This window comes from Eschrichtius robustus, chromosome 2, assembly GCF_028021215.1.
Source record: "Eschrichtius robustus isolate mEscRob2 chromosome 2, mEscRob2.pri, whole genome shotgun sequence".
Classification (NCBI taxonomy): domain Eukaryota; kingdom Metazoa; phylum Chordata; class Mammalia; order Artiodactyla; family Eschrichtiidae; genus Eschrichtius; species Eschrichtius robustus.
Genome location: NC_090825.1, coordinates 89,301,261 through 89,327,815, shown reverse-complemented (window position 1 = coordinate 89,327,815; position 26,555 = coordinate 89,301,261). Strand labels below are relative to the sequence as shown.

At 37.6% G+C, this 26,555-nt stretch overlaps 1 protein-coding gene across 1 annotated transcript in view; it reads left to right on the top strand.

Annotated features, from left to right (window-relative positions):
- Window positions 1-26,555, top strand: part of PJA2 (praja ring finger ubiquitin ligase 2) — a 362,138-nt gene that overhangs the window by 213,664 nt on the left and 121,919 nt on the right. The window contains exon 3 of the mRNA XM_068535711.1: window positions 24,690-24,781. The gene's annotated coding sequence lies outside the window, so the exon portion shown is untranslated. The remainder of the gene's footprint in view (window positions 1-24,689; window positions 24,782-26,555) is intronic.

Here is a 26,555-nt window from a genome sequence, read left to right as displayed (position 1 = left end):
CAATTTGGCTCCAGCATGGAAGATTGTACATAATTTTTTCTGTAAGCATACCTCATTCTAATCTTGAAATCAGCAACACAAGACTATACACATAATTAATTTTGATGTGTCAAATTAATCTTTGCTGTTTCTTGACATTTCCAACAAGGATATTTTTGCTATTATAATTCTTTAAACAAAAATAGCTATCCAATAAAATCTGTAAGTACATTTTCCAATTCACTTAGACTTCAAACTGCCACTAGATGGGGTCATTAAGTCTTACCAAACTGAGTCCAATATTATGTAATGATCTTAAAGCAAAAGATCTATAGTGTTTTAGCACTCCAATGCAGATAATTGTTAACTCATCTCCAGACAACCATGATTTTAGCTGAATTAGAATGAATGCCAAATTTATTTCTTTAATAAAAATTTGTGCTAGTAAATATTACGAGTTGGCTTTAAAAGCTTTCTTCTCAAGACGAGCATACAAAACCCAATGACATTATTACATATGTATTCACAATAACCAATTAGAAAACATAATATATGAGATAATCCCATTCACAATAGGTACAAAAAATATAAAGTACTCAGGAATAACGCTAACAACAGATGTGCAAAGCCTTTATACAGAAAATTATCAAGCATTATTAAACAGCATTAAAAAGTCCAAAAAAAAATGATGAGGTATACAATGTTCATGGATAGAAAGACTAAATAATATAAAGATGTCACTTTCTGCATATTGATCTACATATTACATACAATTCCAATCAAAATACCAATACATTTGTTTGTGTAAGTTAACAAGCTAATACTAAATCTATACATAATAATACATGACTTGATACATAGTCTGTTCAATTTGAAGAAGAACCATATGGCAGTAACTTGCCTTACTTCACCAATGGAACAAAATAGAAATCCAGTTTAAAAAAATCCATGGTGGCATCCCAAAAATCAAAGGAAAGAGAATTCAAATGGGAAAACATTAAATCTAATAAAATTAAAATTTTATCTCACGTGAGTGAGATAAACTCCAGGACAACTAAGAGCATAGATATTTTCAACTGTAGCATTATAACTGTAAGAAGATGTAGGATTTTTTTTTTAATCGCAGAATAGGGAAGAAGTTGTTAAATAAAACATTAAAGGCACAAAACAAAAAGTGATAAATTTTCCCATATTAATTTCTGTGCATCAAAAAATAACACAAAGAAGAAACGACAAGCCCTGAACTGAGATATTTGCAACACATACATTCTTCTTACAAATAAATTTTTTAAAATTCTATTTTATTTATTTTTTTATACAGCAGGTACTTATTAGTCATCAATTTATACACATCAGTGTAAACATGTCAATCCCAATCGCCCAATTCATCACACCACCTCCCCACCCCCCCGCCACTTTCCCCTCTTGGTGTCCATATGTTTGTTCTCTACATGTGGACCTCAATTTCTGCCCTGCAAACTGGCTCATCTGTACCATTTTTCTACGTTCCACATATATGTGTTAATATACGATATTTGTTTTTCTCTTTCTGACTTACTTCACTCTGTATGACACTCTCTAGATCCATCCACGTCTCTACAAATGACCCAGTTTCATTCCTTTTTATGGCTGAGTAATATTCCATTGTATATGTGTACCACTTCTTCTTTATCCATTCCTCTGTCAATGGGCATTTAGGTTGCTTCCATGACCTGGCTATTGTAAACACTGCTGCAATAAACATTGGAGTGCATGTGTCTTTTTGAATTATGGCTTTCTCTGGGTATATGCCCAGTAGTGGGATTGCTGGATCATATGGTAATTCTATTTTTAGTTTTTTAAGGAACCTCCATACTGTTCTCCATAGTAGCTGTATCAATTTACATTCCCACCAACAGTGCAAGAGGGTTCCCTTTTCTCCACACCCTCTCTGGCATTTGTTGTTTGTAGATTTTCTGATGATGCCCATTCTAACTGGTGTGAGGTGGTACCTCATTGTAGTTTTCATTTGCATTTCTCTAATAATTAGTGATGTTGAGCAGCTTTTCATGTGCTTCTTGTCCATCTGTATGTCTTCTTTGGAGAAATGTCTGTTTAGGTCTTCTGCCCATTTTTGGACTGGGTTGTTTGTTTTTTTAATATTGAGCTGTTTATATATTTTGGAGATTAATCCTTTCTCCATTTATTCATTTGCAAATATTTTCTCCCATTCTGAGTGTTGTCTTTTCATCTTGTTTATGGTTTGCTTTGCTGTGCAAAAGCTTTGAAGTTTAATTAGGGCCCATTTGTTTATTTTTGTTTTTATTTCCATTACTCTAGGAGGTGGATCAAAAAAGATCTTGCTGTGATTTATGTCAAAGAGTGTTCTTCTTATGTTTTCCTCTAAGAGTTTTATAGTGTCCAGTCTTACATTTAGGTCTCTAATCCATTTTGAGTTTATTTTTGTGTATGGTGTTAGGGAGTGATCTAATTTCATTCTTTTACATGTAGTTGTCCAGTTTTCCCAGCACCACTTATTGAAGAGACTTTCTTTTCTCCATTGTATATCCTTGCATCCTTTGTCATAGACTACTTGACCATAAGTGTGTGGGTTTATCTCTGGGCTTTCTATCCTATTCCATTGATCTATATTTCTGTTTTTGTGCCAGTAACATATTGTCTTGATTACTGTAGCTCTGTAGTATAGTCTGAAGTCAGGGAGTCTGATTCCTACAGCTCCGTTTTTTTCCCTCAAGACTGCTTTGGCTATTCGGGATCTTTTGTGTCTCCATACAAATTTTAAGATTTTTTGTTCTAGTTCCATAAAAAATGCCATTGGTAATTTGATAGGGATTGCATTGAATCTGTAGATTGCTTTGGGTACTATAGTCATTTACACAATATTGATTCTTCCAATCCAAGAACGTGGTATATTACTCCATCTGTTGGTGTCTCTTTAATTTCTTTGATCAGTGTCTTATAGTTTTCTGCATACAGGTCTTTTGTCTCCCTTGGTAGGTTTATTCCTAGATATTTTATTCTTTTTGTTGCAGTGGTAAATGGGAGTGTTTCCTTAATTTCTCTTTCAGATTTTTCATCATTGGTGTATAGGAATGCAAGAGATTTCTGTGCATTAATTTTGTATCCTGCAACTTTACCAAATTCATTGATTAGTTCTAGTAGTTTTCTGGTGGCATATTTAGGATTCTCTATGTATAGTACCATGTCATCTGCAAACAGTGACAGTTTTACTTCTTCTTCTCCAATTTGTATTCCTTTTATTTCTTTTTCTTTTCTGATTGCCGTGGCTAGGACTTCCAAAACTATGTTGAATAATAGTGGTGAGAGTGAACATCTTTGTCTTGTTCCTGATCTTAGAGGAAATGCTTTCATTTTTTCACCATTGAGAATGATGTTTGCTGTGGGTTTGTCATATATGACCTTTATTATGTTGAGGTAGGTTCCCTGTATGCCCTCTTTCTGGAGAGTTTTTATCATAAATGGGTGTTGAATTTTGGCAAAAGCTTTTTCTGCATCTATTGAGATGATCATATGGTTTTTATTCTTCAGTTTGTTAATAGGGTGTTTCACATTGCTTGATTTGCATATATTGAAGAATCCTTGCATTCCTGGGATAAATCCCACTTGATCATGGTGTATGATCCTTTTAATGTGTTGTTGGATTCTGTTTGCTAGTATTTTGTTGAGGATTTTTGCATCTATATTCATCAGTGATATTGGTCTGTAATTTTCTTTTTTTTGTAGTATCTTTGTCTGGTTTTGGTATCAGGGTGATGGTGGCCTCATAGAATGAGTTTGGGAGTGTTCCTTCCTATGCCCTTTTTTGGAAGAGTTTGAGAATGATGGGTGTTAACTCTTCTCTATATGTTTGATAGAATTCACCTGTGAAGCCATCTGGTCCTGGACTTTTGTTTCTTGGAAGATTTTTTTTTTTTTAAAACAAGTAATGGCCATTTATTAATGTTTCTTTTAAAAGTTACACTTCTTTTTTTTTAAAGAGCTATTCTTTTTTTTTTTTTAATTAATTTTTTTTTTTGGTTGTGTTGGGTCTTCGTTTCTGTGCGAGGGCTTTCTCTAGTTGTGGCAAGCGGGGGCCACTTTTCATCGCGATTCGCGGGCCTCACACTATCATGGCCTCTCTTGTTGCAGAGCACAGGCTTCAGACGCGCAGGCTCAGTAGTTGTGGCTCACGGGCCTAGTTGCTCCGCGGCATGTGGGATCTTCCCAGACCAGGGCTCGAACCTGTGTCCCCTGCATTGGCAGGCAGATTCTCAACCACTGCGCCACCTGGGAAGCCCTGTTGGAAGATTTTTAATCACAGTTTTAATTTCATTACTTCTGATTGGTCTGTTCATATATTCTATTTCTTCCTGGTTCAGTCTTGGAAGGTTATTCCTTTCTAAGACTTTGTCCATTTCTTTCAGGTTGTCCATTTTATTGTCATAGAGTTGCTTGTAGTAGTCTCTTAGGATGCTTTGTATTTCTGCCGTGTCCATCATAACTTCTCCTTTTTCATTTCTAATTTTATTGATTTGAGTCCTCTCCCTCTTTTTCTTGATGAGTCTCGCTAAAGGTTTATCAATTTTGTTTATCTTCTCAAAGAACCAGCTTTTAGTTTTATTGATCTTTGCTATTGTTTTCTTTGTTTCTATTTCACTTATCTCTGTTCTGATCTTTATGATTTCTTTCCTTCTGCTAACTTTGGGTTTTGTTTGTTCTTCTTTCTCTAGTTCCTTTAGGTGTAAGGCTAGGTTGTTTATTTGAGATTTTTCTTGTTTCTTGAGGTAGGTTTGTATAGCTATAAACTTCCCTCTTAGAACTGCTTTTGTTGCATCCCATAGGTTTTGGATTGTCGTGTTTTCATTGTCATTTGTCTCTAGGTATTTTTTGATTTCTTCTTTGATTTCTTCATTGATCTCTTGGTTATTTAGTAACGTATTGTTTAGCCTCCATGTGTTTGTGTTTTTTACGTTTTTTTGCCTGTAATTCATTTCTAATCTCATAGCGTTGTAGTCAGAAAAGATGCTTGCTATGATTTCAATTTTCTTAAATTTTCTGAGGCTTGATTTGTGATCCAAGATGTGATCTATCCTGGAGAATGTCCCGTGCCCACTTGGGAAGAAAGTGTAATCTGCTGTTTTTGGATGGAATGTCCTATAAATATCAGTTAAATCTATCTGGTCTATTGTGTCATTTAAACTTCTGTTTCCTTATTTATTTTCATTTTGGATGATCTGTCCATTGGTGTAAGTGAGGTGTTAAAGTCCTCCACTATTATTGTGTTACTGTCGATTTCCTCTTTTATAGCTTTTAGCAGTTGCCTTATGTATTGAGGTGCTCCTATGTTTGGATGCATAAATATGTACAATTGTTATATCTTATTCTTGGATTGATCCCTTGATCATTATGTAGTGTCCTTCCTTGTCTCTTGTAACATTCTTTATTTTAAAGTCTATTTTATCTGATATGAGTATAGCTACTCCAGCTTTCTTTTGATTTCCATTTGCATGGAATATCTTTTCCCATCCCCTCACGTTCAGTCTGTATGTGTTCCTAGGTCTGAAGTGGGTCTCTTGTAAGCAGCACATATATGGGTCTTGTTTTTGTATCCATTCAGCAAGCCTGTGTCTTTTGGTTGGAGCATTTAATCCATTCACGTTTAAGGTAATTATCGATATGTATGTTCCTATGACCATTTTCTTAATTGTTTTGGGTTTGCTTTTGTAGGTCCTTTTCTTCTCTTGTGTTTCCAACTTAGAGAAGTTCCTTTAGCATTTGTTGTAGAGCTGGTTTGGTGGTGCTGAATTCTCTTAGCTTTTGCTTATCTGTAAAGCTTTTGATTTCTCCATCAAATGTGAATGAGGTCCTTGCGAGGTAGAGTAATCTTGGTTGTAGGTTCTTCCCTTTCATCACTTTAAGTATATCATGCCACTCCCTTCTGGCTTGTAGAGTTTCTGCTGAGAAATCAGCTGTTAACCTTATGGGAGTTCCCTTGTATGTTATTTGTCGTTTTTCCCTTGCTGCTTTCAATAATTTTTCTTTTTTTTATTTTTTGCCAGTGTGATTACTTTGTTTCTCACATGTTTCTCTTTGGGTTTACCCTGTATGTGACTCTCTGTGCTTCCTGGACTTAGGCAGCTATTTCCTTTCCCATGTTAGAGAAGTTTTCGACTATAATCTCTTCAAATATATTCTTGGATCCTTTCTCTCTCTCTTCTCCTTCTGGGACCTCTATAATGCGAATGTTGTTGCATTTAATGTTGTCCCAGAGGTCTCTTAGGCTGTCTTCATTTCTTTTCATTCTTTTTTCTTTATTCTGTTCCGCAGCAGTGAATTCCACCATTCTGTCTTCCAGGTCACTTATCCGTTCTTCTGCCTCAGTTATTCTGCTATTGATTCCTTCTAGTGTAGTTTTCATTTCAGTTATTGTACTGTTCATTTCTGTTTGTGTGTTCTTTAATTCTTCTAGGTCTTTGTTAAACATTTCTTGCATCTCCTCAATCTTTGCCTCCATTTTTTTTCCGAGGTTCTGGATCATCTTCACTATCATTATTCTGAATTCTTTTTCTGAAAGATTGCCTACCTCCACTTCATTTAGTTGTTTTTCTGGGGTTTTATCTTGTTCCTTCATCTGATACATAGCCCTCTGCCTTTTCATCTTGTCTATCTTTCTGTGAATGTGGTTTTTGTTCCACAGGCTGCAGGACTGTAGTTCTTCTTGCTTCTGCTGTCTGCCCTCTGGTGGATGAGTCTATCTAAGAGGCTTGTGCAAGTTTCCTGATGGGAGGGACTGGTGGTGGGTAGAGCTTTCTGTTGCTGGTGGGCAGAGCTCAGTAAAACTTTAATCCGCTTGTCTGCTGATGGGTGGGGCTGGGTTCCCTCCCTGTTGGTTGTTTGGCCTGAGGCAACCCAACCCTGGAGCCTGCCTGGGCTCTTTGGTGGAGCTAATGGTGGACTGTGGCAGGGCTCATGCCAAGGACTACTTCCCAGAACTTCTGCTGCCAGTGTCCTTGTCCCCACGGTAAGCCACAGCCACCCCCGCCTCTGCAGGAACCCCTCCAACAGTAGCAGGTAGGTCTGGTTCAGTCTCCCCTGGGGTCACTGCTCCTTCCCCGGGTCCCGATGCACACACTACTTTGTGTGTGCCCTCCAAGAGTGGAGTCTCTGTTTCCCCCAGTCCTGTCAAAGTCCTGCAATCAAATCCCACTTGCCTTCAAAGTCTGATTCTCTAGGAATTCCTCCTCCTGTTGCCAGACCCCCAGCTTGGGAACCTGACATGGGGCTCAGAACCTTCACCCCAGTGGGTGGACTTCTGTGGTATAAGTGTTCTCCAGTCTGTGAGTCACCCACCCAGCAGTTATGGGATTTGATTTTACTGTGATTGCACCCCTCCTACCATCTCACTGTGGCTTCTCCTTTGTCTTTGGATGTGGGGTGTCTTTTTTGGTGAGTTCCAGTGTCTTCCTGTTGATGATTGTCCAGCAGCTAGTTGTGATTCTGGTGTTCTAACAAGAGGGAGTGAGAGCACGTCCTTCTACTCCACCATCTTGGTTCCTAATCCCAGATAAAGTTTTAAAAATAAGTAATCCAATATAAAAATGTCAATCTACAGTACAGGAAAACTGAGTGGCCAATAAACACAGGAAAAGCTGTTTAAATTCACTGTTATTAAGGGAATGCAGTTTAAAACTACAGAAAGTCACCTGTTCCGCTGGTAAAAATTTTAAAATCTGTTAACTCTACGTTTTGTGATAATGTGAAGAAACTGTAACTCCTATACACTCCTGGTAGAATGTAAATTGGTCATTATTCCCTAGGGCAACTTGTCAATATCAAATAAGCTTCACAATGCTCACCATCTACTACCCAGCAATTTCACTTCTAGATAAATATCATAGAAGTACCATCTTTTGTAAAAACAAAAATTTGGAAACAACCTAAATGTTCTATTGGTAGGTGAATGGATAAATAAGTGTGGTTTTTATGGTGTTACATTATTTAACAATTTATATAATGTTTGGAAACATGACAAACAAGAAGTTGTTTATGAATAGTTATTTATTTATAAAATCATAAAAAAATTCTGGGAAAGAAATATCAAGCTCATGATCATGTTATTTCTGGAGATGGTGGAAAGGGAGACACAGGAAACTTCAACTGTTTCTTTCCATTTATAAAAAATCTAAAACAAATAGGGGAAATGTTGAGATTTGATAAAGTTGCATAACAAATACATGGGTATTATTTATATATTTAAAATAGGTCATAATTTAAAGGAAACATTTCACTTCAACATTCAAGTTTTATTTTTAAAGGAATAAGAAAAGCATTCTGACATGTCAGTTCGGCTATCCCTAATAGCCTCACAGTTATAGTTGTTTTTCAATGCTATCTTATTTTTATATTTAGGGAGCAATATTAATAAAAAATATAATGTGAGTTCTGTTTCTTTGCTTTTTTTTTTTTTAATGATTACTTCTAACACTTTCTCACAAGAAATAGAATTTTCATTTTGGTTTTTCTTTTTGAGAAGCAGTAACATATCTTCCTACCTCTAGAGGCATGCAGACTATTAAAATCATGTTTCCAGAGCCCTATAATATCATTGGAGGTTTTTTTTTCTAGTATATGTTCTGTTATCTGCTTGGTTATCAGAGCCACTCATCTTACAGCTACTCTAGCCCAATCAAAAAAAGCCAAGAAAAAAAAATTATAATTGTATCCTTTGTGCAACAAAGATATAGTTCTGCTGGCCAGATTCTTCCATCTCATGCTTCATTCTGTGTCACACCACTACCTGCCATTTTAATGTAATAAATTTAGGACCCCATTTACAAATAATCATATTAAATTATCGACTAAGTAGAAAAAAAATCTTAACCATAGCTCTCCAGGAACTAGGATCAAATGGCAAGAGCTACTTCTCTCACACTGTTATCAGTCTTCACTAAACAAAATTAAATAAATTTTGTTTCAGCTTTCAGCTTTCCATAAATTATACCCCAGTTACCTGAAGTAAAGTGAGGAATGTTCTAGTGATTCATTTATATTTCATACGAAAGAAAGCTGACATTTTGATCCCCTCCTACATATCTTTGCCCTATACCAACTATCCTCTGTATTCTTTTGTTCCTCAAAATATAGAATTCAGATGCCTTTTGATCTGATCCAGGGAAAATTTCAAAGTATAAATGCTGACTTTGTTCCCCACCTTGGAAATTTGCAAGCAAAGGAGGAAAATATGAGACCCAATAGAGAAGACAGTGCTTATGAGGAAGAGATAACATCTTCCTTCCCTTTTAAAAATTGCTTTTAGGGAATACTCACTTGCTTGAAAGGTATATGGATGTCAGTTTTTCAACTGTGGCTGAGGTTTAGAAGAACAGGAGCTGCATTTCCCAGCTTCTGGTTTACATGGTATGCTAAGTTAGGATTAACTATAGGTCAAATTTGCCAGTTAGAAATACTCTAAGATTTTCCCATGGAATTTATTATTTATAATCTTTTTCTGATGATTGTAGAAAATTTGGAAAATATGGTTTAGTTATGTTTTCATTTAGTATTGCATTATAAACACAGCATATTAAATAAATGCAAATGTTTAAAAGTTTTAACATTTGTAGATTTGAAAATGGATCCAAACAGAAATAAATTTTTAAATAGAATGAATAAGCATGCTCTAGTCATATTTCACTGGAATAGTTGGATATAAGTTGATCAGTCTAAGAAGTTATCTACACAAATCAGGCTTGAAAATACTTGTGAAAAATCATTTGTCTAAATAAATTTGTCTAAATATTGTTTTAAAATATTAAATTGGGCTTTTTTTCTTCCAGTTTTACTGAGATGTAATTGACATACAGCACTGTATAAGTTTCAGGTGTACAGCATAATGATTTGACTTACATATATCATGAAATGATTATCACAATAAGTTAGGTGAACATCTGTCATCTCATATAAATACAAAATTAAAGAAAAAGAAAAATGTATTTTTCCTTATGATGTTAAATCTTAGGACTTACTCTCTTATATAATACAGCAGTGTTAATTATATTTATCATGTTGTACATTACATCCCTAGTACTTATTTATCTTTTTTTAATGAAGTATAGCTGATTTAGAATATTATAGATGTACGACATAGTGACTCAATGTTTTTATAGATTATACTCCATTTAAAGTTATGTGGACAGACTCTCTAGGTCTGTCCACATCATTGCAAATGGAAGAATTTTGTTCTTTTTATGGCTAATATTCTATTGTGTCTATATAAAACAAACATTCTTTATCTATTCATATGTTGATGGACACTTGGGTTGCTTCCATATCTTGGCTATTGTAACTAATGCTTTTATGAACGCTAGGGTGCATGTATCTTTTCTTTTTTTAATATAAATTTATTTATTTTATTTATTTATTTTTAGCTGCGTTGAGTCTTCATTGCTGTGCGCGGACTTTCTCTAGTTGTGGTGAGTGGGGGCTACTCTTCGTTGCAGTGCGCAGGCTTCTTACTGCAGTGGCTTCTCTTGTTGCAGAGCATGGGCTCTAGGTGCGTGGGCTTCAGTAGTTGTGGCACGTGGGCTCGGTAGTTGTGGCTCGTGGGCTCTAGAGCACAGGCTCAGTAGTTGTGGTGCACAGACTTAGTTGCTCCGCGGCATGTGGGATCTTCCCGGACCAGGGATTGAACCCATGTCCCCTGCATTGGCAGGAGGATCTTAACCACTGTGCCACCAGGGAAGCCCTATCTTTTCAAATTAGTGTTTTCATTTTTTTTTTTCGGATATATACCCAGGAATGGAATTGCTGGATCATAGCGTAGTTCTATTTTTAGTTTTTTGAGGAACCTGCATATTTGTTTTCAATAGTGGCTGCACCAATTTACATTCCATCAAGAGTGTACAAGGCTTCCCTTTTCACCAAATCCTCCCCAACATTTTTTATTTGTACACTTTTTGATAATAGCCATTCTGACAGTTGTGAGGTGACATCTTACTGTGGTTTTGATTTTCATTTCTCTAGTAGTTAGCAATGTTGAGCATCTTTCTGAATCCTTTGAAAAAATGTCTAGTGAGGTCTTCTGTCCATTTTATAAATCAGGTTGTTTGTTTTTTTTTGTTGTTGTTGTTTTTGATATTGACTTGTAGGAGCTATATATATATTTTGGATATTAACCCTTTACTGGTCCTATCATTTGCAAATACTTTCTCCCATTCAGCAGATTGTCCTTTGCTTTGTTAATGGTTTCCTTTGCTGTGCAAAAGCTTTAAGTTTAATTAGGTCCCATTTGTTTATTTTTGTTTTTGTTTCCTTTGCCTGAGGAGACAGATCCAAAATTAGTGCTAAAATTTATGTCAAAAGGTGTTCTCTCTATGTTCCCTCCTAAGAGTTTTATGGTTTTAGGTCTTATATTTAGATTGTTAATCCATTTTGAGTTTATTTTTGTATGTGGTGTGAAGAAATGTTCACATTTTATTCTTTTACATGTAGCTGTCTGGTTTTCCCAGCACCACTTATTGAAGAGACTATCATTTCTCCATTGTATATTCTTGCCCCCTTTGTCATAGATTTATTGACCATAGGTGCATGGACTTATTTCTGGGCTTTTTATTCTGTTCCATTGATTTATATATCTGTTTTTGTGCTAGTACCAAGCTGTTTTTTTTTTTTTTTCAAGCTGTTTTGATTACTGTAACTTTGTAGTATAATCTGAAATCAAGGAGTGTGATACCTCCAGTTTTGTTCTTTTTTCTCAGGATTACTTTGGTAATTTGGGTCTTTTTTGGTTCCATACAAATTTTAGGATTATTTGTTCTGGTTTTGTGAAAAATTGTCGTGGGTGGTTTGATAGGGATTGAATTAAATCTGTAGTTTGCTTTGGATAGTATGTATATTTTAACAGTATTAATTCTTCCAATCCAAGAACATGGGATATCTTTCCATTTCTTTGTATCATCTTCAATTTTCTTCCTCAATGTTTTATAGCTTTCAGAGTGTAAGTTTTTCACCTCTTTGGTTAAGTTTACTCCTAGGTATTTTAGTATTTTTGATGTGATTTTAAATGTGATTTTTTTTCTTGCATTCTCTTTCTGATAATTCATTGTTAGTGTATAGAGAAGCAACAGATTCCTGTATGTTTATATTGTATCCTGTAACTTCACTAAATTTATTTATTAGTCCTAGTAGTTTTGGGGTGGAGACTTTAGGGTTTCCTGTATATAATATCATGTCATCTGCGAATAGTTACAGTTGTACTACTTCCTTTCAAATTTGGATGCCCTGTATTCCTTTGTCTTGTCTGATTGTTGTGGCTAATTCTTCCAATACTATGTTAAATAGAAGTGGCAAGAGTGGGTATCCTTGTCTTATTCCTGATTTTAGAGAAAAGGCTTTCAGCTTTTCACCATTGAGTATTATGTTAGCTGTGGGTTTGTCATAAATGGCCTTTATTATGTTGAGATATGTTCCCTCTATACCAATTTTGATGACAGTTTTTATCATGAGTGGATGTTGAATTTTGTCAAATACTTTTTCTGTGTCTTTTGAGATGATCATGTGATTTTTATCCATTCTTTTGTTAATGTGGTGTATCACATTGATTGGTTTGAGAATACTGAACCATTCTTGTGTCTCTGGAATAAACCCCACTTGATCATGGTATCTGATCCTTTTTATGTATTGTCAAATTCAGTTTGCTAATATTTTGTTGAGGATTTTTCATTTGTTTTTGTCAAAGATATTGGCCTGTAATTTCTTTTTTTTTGTAGTGTCTTTGTATGGTTTTGGTATCAGGGTAATGGTGGACTTGTAGAATGAACTTGTAGCATTCCATTGCCTTTAGTTTTATTGAATAGTTTGAGAAAGATAGGTATTAGCTCTTCTTTATATGTTTGGTAGCATTCCCCTGTGAAGCCATCTAGTTCTGGACTTTTATTTGCTCTGACTTTTTTAAAAAATTCAATTTCTCTACCAGTGATCAGTCCTTTCAGATTGTCTGTTTCTTCCTGATTCCGTCCTGGAAGACTGTGTGTTTCTAGAAATGTATTTATTTCTTCTGTGTTGTCCAATTTTTTGGCATATAACTTTTCATAGTATTCTCTTATGATTATCTAATATTTATATCGCTTGTTATTTCTCCTCTTTCAATTCTTATTCTGTTTATTTGGGTCCTTTCCCTTTTCATCTTGATGAGTTTGGCTAAAGCCTTATCAATTTTGTTTTTCTTTTCAGATAAAACCTGCTCTTGGTTTAATTGATCTTTTCTATTTTGAGGGGATGGGTCTCCATTTTAATGATTTTCTCTCTGATCTTTATTATTTCCTTCCTTCTGCTGACTTTGGGATTTGTTTGTTCTTATTTTTCGAATTCCTTTAGATGGTAGGTTAGGTTGTTTATTTGAGAGTTTTCTTGTTTCTTGAAGTATACCTGTATCTCTATAAACTTCTCTCTTAGAACTGCTTTTGCTTCATCCCATAGATTTTGGAAAGTTGTGGTTTTATTTTCATTTGTCTCGAGGTATTTTCTGATTTCCTTTTTTATTTATTCATTGACCCATTTGTTTTTTAGTAGCATGCTTTTTAGTCTCCATATGTTTGTGCTTTTTTCATTTTTCTTTCTGTAATTAATATCAAATTTCATACTGTTGTGGTCAGAAAAATGCTTGATATAATTTTTAGCCTCTTAAATTTGTGGAGACTTGTTTTGTAGTCTTTCATGTTATTTATCCTGGAGAACCTTACACGTGTACTTGGTAAGAATGTGTATTCTGCTGTTTGGGGATGGGACGTCCTGTAGATATCTATTAAGTCCAACCAATCTATTTTATTAATTAAGATCACTGTTGCCTTAATGATTCTATGTCTGGATGATCTGTCTGTTGATGTAAGTGGCGTATTAAAGTCCCCTACTATATTGTATTTTTGGCAATTTCTCCCTTCATGTCCAATAATATTTGCTTTATATATTTAGTTGCTCCTGTATTGGGTGCATATATGTTAACAAGTATAAAATCCTCTTCTTGTACTGATCCTTTAATCATTATATAATGCCCTTCTTTGTCTTTTGTTATAGATGTTGTTTTAAAGTCTATTTTGTCTGATATGAGCATTGCTACCCCCTCTTTCATGTCATTTCTGTTTGCCTATCTTTTTCCATCTCACTTTCAGTCTGTGTGTGTCTCTAGCTCCGAAGTGAGTCTCTTGTAGGCAGCATATAGATAGGTTTGTTTTTTTAATAAATTTATTTATTTTTGGCTGCACTGGGTCTTCATTGTTGCGCACGGGTTTTCTCTTCATTGCTGTGCACGGGCTTTCTCTTCATTGCAGTGTGCGGGCTTCTCATTATGGTGGCTTCTCTTTATTGCAGAGCACAGGCTCTAGGTGCATGGGCTTCAGTAGTTGTGGCATGCAGGCTCAGTACTTGTGGCTCACGGGCTCTAGAGCACAGACTCAGTAGTTGTGGTGCACAGGCTTAGTTGCTCTGTGGTATGTGGGATCTTCCCCGACCAGGGCTCGAACCCATATCCCCTGCACTGGCAGGTGGATTCTTAACCACTGTACCACCAGGGAAGGCCTGATAGGTTTGTTTTTTATCTAGTCAGCCACCTTATGGCTTTTGATTGGAGCATTTAGTCCATTGATATTTAAAGTGATTATTGAAAAGTATGTACTTATTGCCATTTTATTACTTGTTTTCAAGTTGTTTTTGTAGTTCTTCTCTCTTCATTTCTTTTTCTTTTTTGTTTCTTCCCTTGTGGTTTGATGATTTTAATTAGTATTAGGCTTTGGTTCTTTCCTAGTTTTGTGTATCTGTTGTAGGTTTTTGATTTGTGGTGACCGTGGGGTTCCTGTATGTTGACTTATAACTATATCTACTTTAAATTCAAGCACATTCTAAAAGATCTACATTTTTTACTCCCCTCCCCCACGTTTTGTATTTTTACTGTCATATTTTACATCTTCATGTTTATCCGTTCATTGTTTATTGTACTTATAGTTGCTCTTACAATTTTTGTCTTATAATTTTCATACTAGCTTATTTTAGTGGTTGATCCTAGCCCTTACTATTTATTTGCTTTTCCTGGTGGGATTTTCCCTTTCCTTTAGATTCTCACTTCTTGTTATAGCCTTTTCTTTTCCACTTAAAGAAGACCCTTTACATTTCTTTTAGGGTAGACTAACCTCTTTTAGTTTTTGCTTGTCTGAGTAGTTTTATATCATCCTTCAGTTCTAAATGATAATCCTGATGGGTAGAGTATCCTGGATCATATGTTCTTCCCTTTAGCACTTTGAATATATATATATATACATATATATTTTTTATATTATAGGTGACAGATTTCTTCTCTTTTTTTTTTTTTTAAGATGCTCATTCCTTTATTTATTTATTTAATTTATTTTTTTCACTGCATTGGGTCTTTGTTGCTGCCTGCAGGCTTTCTCTAGTTGCAACGAGTGGGGGCTACTCTTCGTTGAGGTGTGTGGGCTTCTCATTGAGATGGCTTCTTGTTACAGAACATGGGCTCTAGGCACACGGGCTTCAGTAATTGTGGCACACGGCCTCAGTAGTTGTGGCGCACGGGCTTAGTTGCTCTGTGGCATGTGGGATCTTCCCAGACCAGGGCTCGAACCCATGTCCCCTGCATTGGCAGGTGGATTCTTAACCACTGCGCCACCAGGGAAGTCCCACTTTGAATATATTTATCATGCCAGTCCCTTCAGTCCTCCAAAGTGTCTGCAGAAAAATCAGCTTTTATGGGGGGTCCTTATAGCCTTATGGAGGGTCCCTTGTATATGACTTTGTTTTTCTCTTGCTGCCTTAGAATTCTCTTTTTATCTTTAACTTTTGCCATTTTAATTGTGACATATCTTGCTGTGGGTCTGTTTGTGTTCATCTTGTTTGGGAACCTCTGTTCTTCCTGTACCTGGATATATATATATGTCATTCTTCAGATTTGGGAAGTTTTCAGCCATAATTCCATCAAATACATGTTTGATCACCTTTTCTTTCTCTTCTCCTTCTGGGATTTCTATTATGCAAATGTTGGTATGTTTGCTGTTATCTCAGAGATTGCTTAAACTGTTTTTACTTTTTAATTTGTTTTTCTTTTGCTATTCTGATTGGATGATTTTCATTATTCTCTTTTCCAGGTCACTTATGCATTCTTCTGTATCACTTAGTCTGCTCTTAATACCTTCTAGTGTGTTTTTTATTTTAGTTATTGTATTCTTTAGTTCTGACTGGTTCTTCTTTGTATTTTCTAGCTCCTTGTTAAAATTCTCGCTATGTTCATCTATCTTTTCTGTAATTTATTTAGCATTCTTATTACTAATGCTTTGAATTCTTTATCTGGTAAATTGTGTATTTCTGTTTCATTATCTATTTTTCAGGGATTTTCTCTTGCTCTTTCATTTGAGACCATTTCCTCTGTCTCATTTTGCTTAACTTTCTCTGTCTCTATGAATTTAGTGAAACAGTTACCTATTGTGGTCTTGAAGGGATCTCTTTATGTGGGAGCATCCTGGTACCCTTCTTGTTCTCCAGTGCCTTTGGTGGGAGAGCTGGATTTGACTTGAAAACAAGTCACATCTTTCTTCAGGGTTTGCTGGCATCTATCAGTTTGGTAGGAGGTGGGGCTGGAGATGGGCTAGGGCCAGAGCCAAGTGTGAAGCAGGGTTTCCCCACTGCTCAGTGACCATAACTGCCGTATTGGGTGTGGGGTCTGATCCCAACTTGTTGGAGCAGAAGCTCTGTGGATCAGGTCCAAGCTGGCTCTGTTCCTTTTAAGTGTATGTTCTCCCCTCTCCCAGCAGCAGCACCCTTGCCCCTGAGGGGAGCATTGTTGGAGCAAGAGGGGTCCATGCAGACTCTTGGCTGGTTAAGAGGTAGGGGCTGTTATGGGCAGCTCCAGACAGAGGTCCAAACTGTCTCTAATGTTCCACCTGTGCAAGTGCCAACAGTGGCTTCCCCCACCCTGCTCAGATACAGCCTCAGGCCTGAGTCTCCTTTGTTCCTCACAACCAATCACTTCCCCAAGCCTCCATTGCCCCTGCCCCGTTGTGGATCTGCACTGAGGGACATGCAGCCCTGCATAGGCTCTCAGTGTGTATGGGGCAGGGACTGTGCTATCAGAGATCAAGATTACCCCTGATGAACTCCCTGTGTAAGCACCAGCAGTGGCTGTCCCCACCCCCCTCTGACACCTCCCCAGGTCCAAGTCACCTCTGCATCCCATGGCCGAGCTCTATCCACAGTTGTTGCAGCCCTCAGTCCAGTGTTGACCTGTAAGGTGAAGTAAGCAGGGCTGGACCGTTCGCTCGGCTCAGGCTGGGGCTGTCACAGGAAACCTTGCAGCCACTGAAGCACTCTTCAATCTGCCCTCTCTGCCCTGCCTTGAGGGCAAGCCAGTGCAGAGTCCAGGCTTCACACAGCCCTCCTGTTAGTCCAGCACCCCTCCAACATACCGAGGGGGCTCCTCTTCCCTGAGTTGGACCCCAGAAATGTGATGCTCAATATTTGGCTCAAACCATTCACTCCCCAGGGTGGATCTCCTGCTGTGTTATTTCCCTTTTCTTCTGAGTCTCCTCCTAGGGGCACAGGTCCTGACCTGATCACTTCTCTTACCTTCCTATTCCGTGTGGATCTTTCTTACAGCCTTGTTTGTACAGGTGTCTTTCTGCCAGTTTCCAGTTAGATTTCAGTGAGAATTGTTCTATTTTTGAGGTGAATTCCATGTCCTACTCTGCCATCTTCATCAATCTCCTGAAATTGGTCCTGATGAAGTTCATTACTCATTTATTGAAAATTAACTTAGAGCCAAATTGTTCTTGCTCTTCCTGTCTCCTCCAATTCTTTTTGTCACAGGATCGAGGAAAACAATTAGCCCCCTATAGAGACATAAAGAAAGATAAGTTAGGCAACAATATATTAAATTCCATTTAGTGTTCTTCCCCAAGTTCCATTAGAATCCTCACTTGTCTTGCACCCTGATCCAGTGGTTGGTTGTAGGGTGCATTTCAATGTTCCCTCAAATGCTGGATTGTATTGTTTTCACTTCCTAGAACAGTACAGACAGTTCTTGTTCATGTCCACAGTGCTTTCCTGGAAATCATGCCATATAGGGATCTGTGGTAACACAGATCACTTTTCCTCATAAGATTAGCATCGTAACTGAGGGTCATATTCCTAAATAAGAGACACAAAAACTTTCCAGGTAATTTGCCATAAAAACAAAGTTTCAACAATGAGATATGTCTATAATATTTAAACAGTAAAAATCATACTCCACATCTTATAAAATGGGCATGGGGCTCCCATCTACATTGATTACACAGTGGGCAAATGTACCTATAGCACTTTTAAAAAAATCAAATTCAGCTATAATATATTTATCATAAATGAATCATCACAGAGTAGAAGGAAGAGTTTAGTGAATGATTTTAAGGATGATTATAAGAAAAAAGATGACAATGACAATGGTGAGGACCTCCCTTGAAAGTATATTTTCCCTTTAACCTGTCCCAGTGTCTCAACTTATTCAAAGCTGCCTTTGTGGCTGTTTGGAGACAGACCAACACATTGCTGCAAGGATCTTACATCATCTCTTTCCCTGATCTGTTGGCACTGCCAACATGATTTTCTCTTTCTGCTCTGCATAAGAAGATTTGGGTAGAGGAAAGCATGAGGAATGGATTTGAGAGATGTCTTGATAGTAGATTCAGCAGAACTTGGATAAAGACAGGACATGGTAGAGTAAAAATGCCTTCAAAATCTTTACTACTCCTTCCATTAAGAGACTGCTTCTCTCCTTGAATCTCAATAGTCTTAGTGCCTTGCTTGATCAATGTGGCAAAGGTGGCATTCTGAGACTCGTGAGGCTAGGTCATAAAAAGTCTTGCAACTTCTTCCTGGGCCTCTTGGAACAATCCTTTTTGTTACTCAGTGACTGTGCTGTGATGAAACCCAAGAAACCCTGCAGGGAGATCCACATGGAGAGGAACAAAGGCCCCCAACCAACAACCCAGCTAAGCTTCCAGCTGCCAGCCAGCAGTATCTCACTCAACGTAATTGAACCATCTTGAGCTACACCAGCTGACATCATGTGGAGCAGAGGAAAACTGACACTGCTGGGTCTTACCCAAATTGCAGATTTGGGAGCAATTAATAAAATAATAATAAATTATTGTTGTTTTATTAAATTTTTTACTGACATATAGTTGATTTACAACATTGTGTTAGTTTCAGGTGTACAGAAAAGTGATTTAGTTATACATATAATTTTTTCCGATTCTTTTCCATTATAGGTTAGTTGAATATAATTCCCTGTGCTATACAGTAAATCCTTGTTGTTTATCTATTTTACGTCTAGGGGTGTGTATCTGTTAAACCCATACTCCTAATTTATCCATCCCCCACTCTTTCCCCTTTGGTAACCATAAGTTATTTTCCACGTCTGTGAGTCTGTTTCTGTTTTGTAAATAAGTTCATTTGTATTAATTTTTAGATTCCACATGTAAGTGATATCATATAATATTTGTCTTTCTCTGTCTGGCTTACTTCACTCAGTATGATAATCTCTAGGTCAATTCATGTTGCTGCAAATGGCAATATTTCATTCTTTTTTTGACCAAGTAATATTCCATTGTATATATATACCACATCCTCTTTATCCACTCATCTGTTGATGGACACTTAGGTTGTTTCCATGTCTTGGCTATTGTAAAGAGTGCTGCTATGAACGTTGGGTGCATGTATTTTTTCGAATTGGAGTTTTCATCTTTTCTGGATATATGCCCAGGAATGATACTGATGGATCATATGGTAACTCTATTTTTAGTTTTTTAAGGAACTTCCATACTGTTCTCCATAGTGGCTATACCAATTTGCATTCCCACCAACAGGGTTCCCTTTTCTCCACACCATCTCCAGCATTTATTATTTGTAAACTTTTTGATGATGTCCATTCTGACTGGTGTGAGATGATATCTCATTGTAGTTTTGATTTGCATTTCCCTAATAATTAGCGATGTAGAGGGTCTATACCTGTTCTCGACCATCTGTATGTCTTCTTTGGAGATATGTCTATTGAGGTCTTCTGCCCATTTTTGATTGGGTGGGTTGTTTGGTTCTTTTAGTATTGAGTTGGTTTCAGGGAACTTCCAGATTTTGTACATCTAATCAGTGTACTGCAGAGGTCATTTCTTTTTAATATTTATTTATTTATTTATTTTTGGCTGCGTTGGGTCTTAGTTGCAGCACACGGGATCTTTCGTTGCAGTGCATGGGCTCTTTGTTGCGGTGCACAGGCTTCTCTCTAATAGTGGCGTGTGGGCTCCAGAGTGCATGGGCTCTGTAGTTGCGGCACTCGGGTACTCTAGTTGTGGTGCTTGGGCTCAGTAGTTGTGGCAAGTGGGCTCAGTTGCCCCGCGGCACGTGGGATCTTAGTTCCCTGACCAGGGATTGAACCCATGTCCCCTGCATCGGAAGGCAGATTCTTAACCACTGGACCACCAGGGAAGTCCCCCAGAGGTCATTTTTATGAGAATGTGTGATCCTAAAAATAAGTCTCAAGAGAATTCTTATATTTCAGAGAAATCAATATATATAATCTATAAACAATTATGTATCTATTAAAAGGTGTTGGCTAGAATTATGCCTATATGTAGATTGCATTTAAATGCTCTACTTGGTCATACAATGTAGCATATGTAGGCCTCTTTTTTCTCTAAAAGTAGGTAAACTAAGCACATAATTTTTTTTAACATCTTTATTGGAGTATAATTGCTTTACAATGGTGCGTTAGTTTCTGCTTTATAACAAAGTGAATCAGCTATACATACACTTATATCCCCATATCTCCTCCCTCTTGCGTCTCCCTCCCACCCTCCCTATCCCACCCCTCTAGGTGGACACAAAGCACAGAGCTGATCCCCCTGTGCTATGTGGCTGCTTCCTACTAGCTATCTATTTTACATTTGGTAGTGTATATATGGCCATGCCACTCTCTCACTTCGTCCCAGCTTACCCTTCCCCCTCCCTGTGTCCTCAAGTCCATTCTCTACATCTGTGTCTTTATTCCTGTCCTGCCCCTAGGTTCTTCATAACCATATTTTTTTTTTCAGATTCCATATATATGTGTTAGCACACAGTATTTGGTTTTCCCTTTCTGACTTACTTCACTCTGTATGACAGACTCTAGGTCCATCTGCCTCACTACAAATAACTCAATTTCGTTTCTTTTATGGCTGAGTAATATTCCATTGTATATATGTGCCACATCTTCTTTATCCATTCATCTGTTGATGGACACTTAGGTTGCTTCCATGTCCTGGCTATTGTAAATAGAGCTGCAATGAACATTGTGGTACATGACTCTTTTTGAATTATGGTTTTCTCAGGGTATATGCCCAGTAGTGGGATTGCTGGGTGGTATGGTAGTTCTATTTTTAGTATTTTAAGGAACCTCCATACTGTTCTCCAAAGTGGCTGTATCAATTTACATTCCCACCAACAGCTAAGCACATAATTTATCACTTTAATCCATAACTTTGGAGATGAACTATTGCTGGAAAAGCATGAGCCTAATGGTTGGGTAGAAGTACAACTTTCACCCTTATTTTTAGCTCATACTGTTAAATAATTTTGGAAAATAACTTCTATCGACTCATTCCTTTTACACTCCATCCATTTTGTTAAGGAGGATTATGGCAACTATTCATGCATCAAAAAGTTTTGAAGACATAACTCATAGCATCTCTTTAGTGAATCAAGAGTCAGTGTATTTTTACAGCACTTAACTTTTCATAGAATGACTTTCACCTTTTCCTGAAAAGGTCAAGATAGAAAAAATATTGGAATCTCTTATCTGCTATCCAATCAACTGTAAATATTCTTTGTATGCACCGTGCCTGGCACATCGTAAGAAAGAAAGGAGAAATGAAGGGAGAGAGGCAGGGAGGGCTCCCTTGGAAACCTGCTTTTGCATCACATTAAGAATTAACCTGAGACTGTTCTGCTCAGTCTTTGACTGTGATTTACAAAATGCAAATATACGCTTGTATCTGTAGGATAATATGTCATAGACTGGGGAGATGTCATTCCAACAGGGGAAATATTGTTTGAAATACCAAGCATGTCTCTTCTCTCACTACCATTAATGATACCTCGGTCAACCACAGAGACTTCATGGCATGACTCTTTTTTTTTTTTTTTTTTTAATGAATTTATTTATTTATTTATTTTTGGCTGTGTTGGGTCTTCGTTTCTGTGCGAGGGCTTTCTCTAGTTGCGGCGAGCAGGGGCCACTCTTCATCGCGGTGCGCGGGCCTCTCACTGTCGCGGCCTCTCGTTGCGGAGCACAGGCTCCAGACGCGCAGGATCAGTAGCTGTGGCTCATGGGCCCAGGTGCTCCGCGGCGTGTGGGATCTTCCCAGACCACGGCTCGAACCCGTGTCCCCTGCACTGGCAGGCAGATTCTCAACCACTGCGCCACCAGGGAAGCCCTGGCATGACTTTTATTAGGGCCATGTCCTATTAGCCATGCCCAAAATCTAGACTTTGCTAGATCCCACTGCTGAAGATATGAAAAAGGAACATAATTTACCATTCTGCAACAGTGATGAACATAGAACTGGGTAGAGTTCGGCTTTAACTTACTAAGCTATAAAGGTTTGGTATATATATATATATATATATTCTGTGCTATATAATATCAGAACAGCTATTATCAGGAGTTGTTATAATAAGCATCATAATAACTACCACTTAGTGAGTGACCACAAATACGAGGCACTTGGCTAAGCTTTTTTTTAATTATTGTGCTCAATTAATTACAACAGCCCTGCATGGTAGTGTTGTTCTGCCTATTTTGAGGACAGGGAAGTAGAGGTTAAATAACTTTGTAAAGAGTGGATCCAGTTATTTCAACTCCATCAGTCACCAAACCTCCTTCTCATTCCACAATCCTCACACATATTCAGAACCACTCACTATATTCATTGAAACGTTTTTGAGTGGCCACTACCATAAATGGTATTTGGTGTAGAGTACATGTGAGTTCCCAAATTTATTTAGAGAAAACTGCCATTAAAGTTTTCCTGTGGAAGTCCAAGCCCTAGAACTTATTTCTTCTTTCTTTATCAAAGTCAGTTTCATGGATTTATAATTTATGTAAGACTATTCAAGTTGCCTGAATTTGAGGACTCTAAGAGCAAATGTTGGATCTCAGAATTTCAGGACAGGATTGGTTAATTCATTCCACACTGACTGTGTAAGCACTGAGTTTGACACTGAGTATACAGAAGTAACGACGTGCAGATAGCCTTGACCTTGATGAGCCCACAGTGATACCTTTCCTTTAAAGTCCAATGAAACAAAATGCAGTAATGTTATGAGGGTGGGGAAAATGTATTAAAGAGAACAAATGACACTAATCATTTGGAGGCCCCTGAATTGCTAGGTCTGGAAATTGTTGAACTGCTAAATTCAACACCAGATTGTCTTGGGGCAGGTAAAAATATTGATCTCTCCCAGGACCGGCACTTAGGCTCCCTCTTTCAAAATAAATATCAAAATATCATTCTATTATGAATTCCCAGACAGAAATGGAAGCTCACTGATGCACTTTAAATTCCATCAAAGGATTAAAAAGGAGAAGAAATATAAGAGAAGCTTTGGACATGGTTGGGTACCCTTAGATATTGTTAATACATCTTAATTCTGCTTGCAAACACTCTTTATATTGAATAACAAGAAGAAATTAAGATGTGGTATAGTGAAGCATGCTTTGCCAGAAGCTGTTTAATCCATAACCTATGACATGGACTTTCTTATCTAATACTTCTTTTAGAAACCTTTCTCCGCTATACCCTTGTATAACTGTAAATACATCAACCTGTTTATTCCTCCTGCTCTATGCTTCCAACTCACATCTCCTTCAAGTTAAGGAAATAGGCTACCCCTAGAGTAAAAACATTACTGACAACTCCAAAGTGAAGACAGTTCTAATGGGATATACCTTAGTACCATTTCAGGGGGCTACCGGCTGTTTCTGGCAATCAGTTAGGAACTAGCAGATGTTAAATTGACATATGTTAGGAAATAGCTTTCAGAGACTCATGTTTCAAAACGTATAAAAGAAAAAACAGATGATACCACCTTTTTTTGGCTTAAACTAGATAACTAGAAAATCACACCGGATGTTTTAAGATGTTTCCCTTTAGAAATATTTTCTGTTTCCTGAGAAAGAATGAGCAAAAGCAGAAGCGACATATGTGCTCCTCAAAGTGTGCTTTGGTCTTCTTTTGTAAATTTAAATTTCTATTGTGAATAAAATATTTGACTAAAAATAATGGGGCAAAAAAACAATGAATTCAGTATTTTTATAATTGGTATAGATTTTATAAACTGATGAATTATTCAGTTATTCATAAGGATTAGTTAGTGGGAGATCTAAACAGAATCCTAAGGGAAAACACATCATGGAGAAGCCTGAAATATGAAAAACAATTGAATGAGATAACTTATTCAATTCAATAAGAATTGAAATGTTAATCTCACTTCCCTGACATTTTTATCTTAAATGATTCATTCTCGCATAGGTAAGGTATTAACACAGAAAAACATACTTAGGTTGTTGGCATTTTCACTGTACAGCTTACAATTTGACAAAGACATTTATTGTTTTTGCCTGTTTTGTCATTGCTCTCCTTCAGGTGACAGCACGTCTAATATATATTTGAGGAACCATCCCTTTTCCAAACTCCATGTAGCTGTTCTCCACACCTGGGCTGGCTGGTCTCCAGGGGTGAGTAGTAATCTGAGATTGGCCAATCAGTGGATTCTAATCTCATAGCTGCAACGATTGACTCAGTGTTGGGCACATGGCTCAAGTTAGGCCAGTAAGACACATCCATGGAACTCTTGGTAGGGTCATGAAAAAAAATGGACTTCTCTTCCTATTGGAATTCAGCTTGTTGGATATAATCATTGAGCTCCTAGAAGACATTTTGCCACCATGAAAGAAGGGTCTATTCAAGAATTAAGCCAACACAGAGGAAAGCAAGGGGATGGGGGAGGAGTAGACAGGGGAAAGGAAGAGTGAGAAAGAGGAAGAGAGAAAGAAAGAGAGAGAGGGAGAGCCTGAGAGAGACTGAGTCCTGATGGTACCTTTTTAGCCTGTGCATCTAACTTATTCTTGAACTTCTCAATTAGTTAAGCTAATTCCCCCTTTTTGCTTAAGACCAGTTTGCACTGAGTTTCTTTCATTTGCCATCAAGAGAGCATGAAGCTACATGAGAAATCACCTTAGACTGAGGGAATTAGGGACGTTCCATGGAGGAAGTAGTACTAGGCAGGATCTTGAAGGAAGCTAGACTGGAGTAAGCAGAGACGGAGAGAAGGGCATTGCTGAGCACAGCTGGATGATCCAAGGCATTGGGGTCGATCTGAGAAGGGAAGTTGCTACAGGGTCATAATCTCAGGATCCATGAAGGACTCCACATTGGCTCTTAGTCCCAGTTACCCCATCTAGACCCCAAACATCCTGGTTGACAGCACAGTATTCCATGTGGTGGGATGTACTCTCCTAAAGAGAATGGATGTGCTTTCATGTGAGGAGACACACAGCCTGGAGCCTGCATGAATAGACACTGTGTACAGTAGTAATGGAGACATAAGCAGAGGGACCAGCCTGCGAAGCTGGGAACCCCACATCCATGGTCTGAAAATCCTGGCCCAACCAGCATGGGACCTTCAGGACTTCCCTATAAATATATTGGTTGCTCAGGGAGAACTGTGGAAGTCTAGATTGGCTGGAAAAAGGTCACCACCTAGGATGGTGGCTTTATAACATTTTTGAGCAGAGTAAGAAAGATATGTTATATCAGAGCATATACAAATAAACCAAACAAAATTTACACGATAGGACTTACTTTCACTACTGGTTATGAACCCTGAAATTTTCTATTCTATTTCATTCTACATTCTATTTCTTTCCTTCTTTTTTTGAATGCTAGTTGAACCCACTAAAGTGATTTCATGGCCCACTTTCAAACTAGCAGTTTTAAAAACACTGACCTAAAAGAGATGTTGGGAAGTACCAGCAGATGTCACTGTAGGTGACCACACCAATGTAACAGCTGCAGCAGGTGACCATGGCAACGGCAGCTCCCTGCCAGGACAGCATCCAATTTAGTGTGTTTATTGTCATTTATTTTTTTATAGGCCATGTAGTAATAAGGTTCTACATTTCAAAAATGTAAAAGGACACACAGGGAAAACTCTCCTTCCCATTCCTGCCTCTCAGCCCTCCTCAAGAGCAATCAATGTTACTAGTTTCTTCTGTCATCTTCCAAAGATATCTTCTGCATATACAAGCATAAACATACATTCTTTTTCCCCTTATTTTACGTGAAGAATAGCATAATTCAGGACTTCCCTGGTGGCGCAGTGGTTAAGAATCCACCTGCCAATGCAGGGGACACCGGTTCCAGCCCTGGTCCGGGAAGATTCCACATGCCGCGGAGCAACTAAGCCCGTGCACCACAACTACTGAGCCTGCACTGTAGAGCCCACGAACC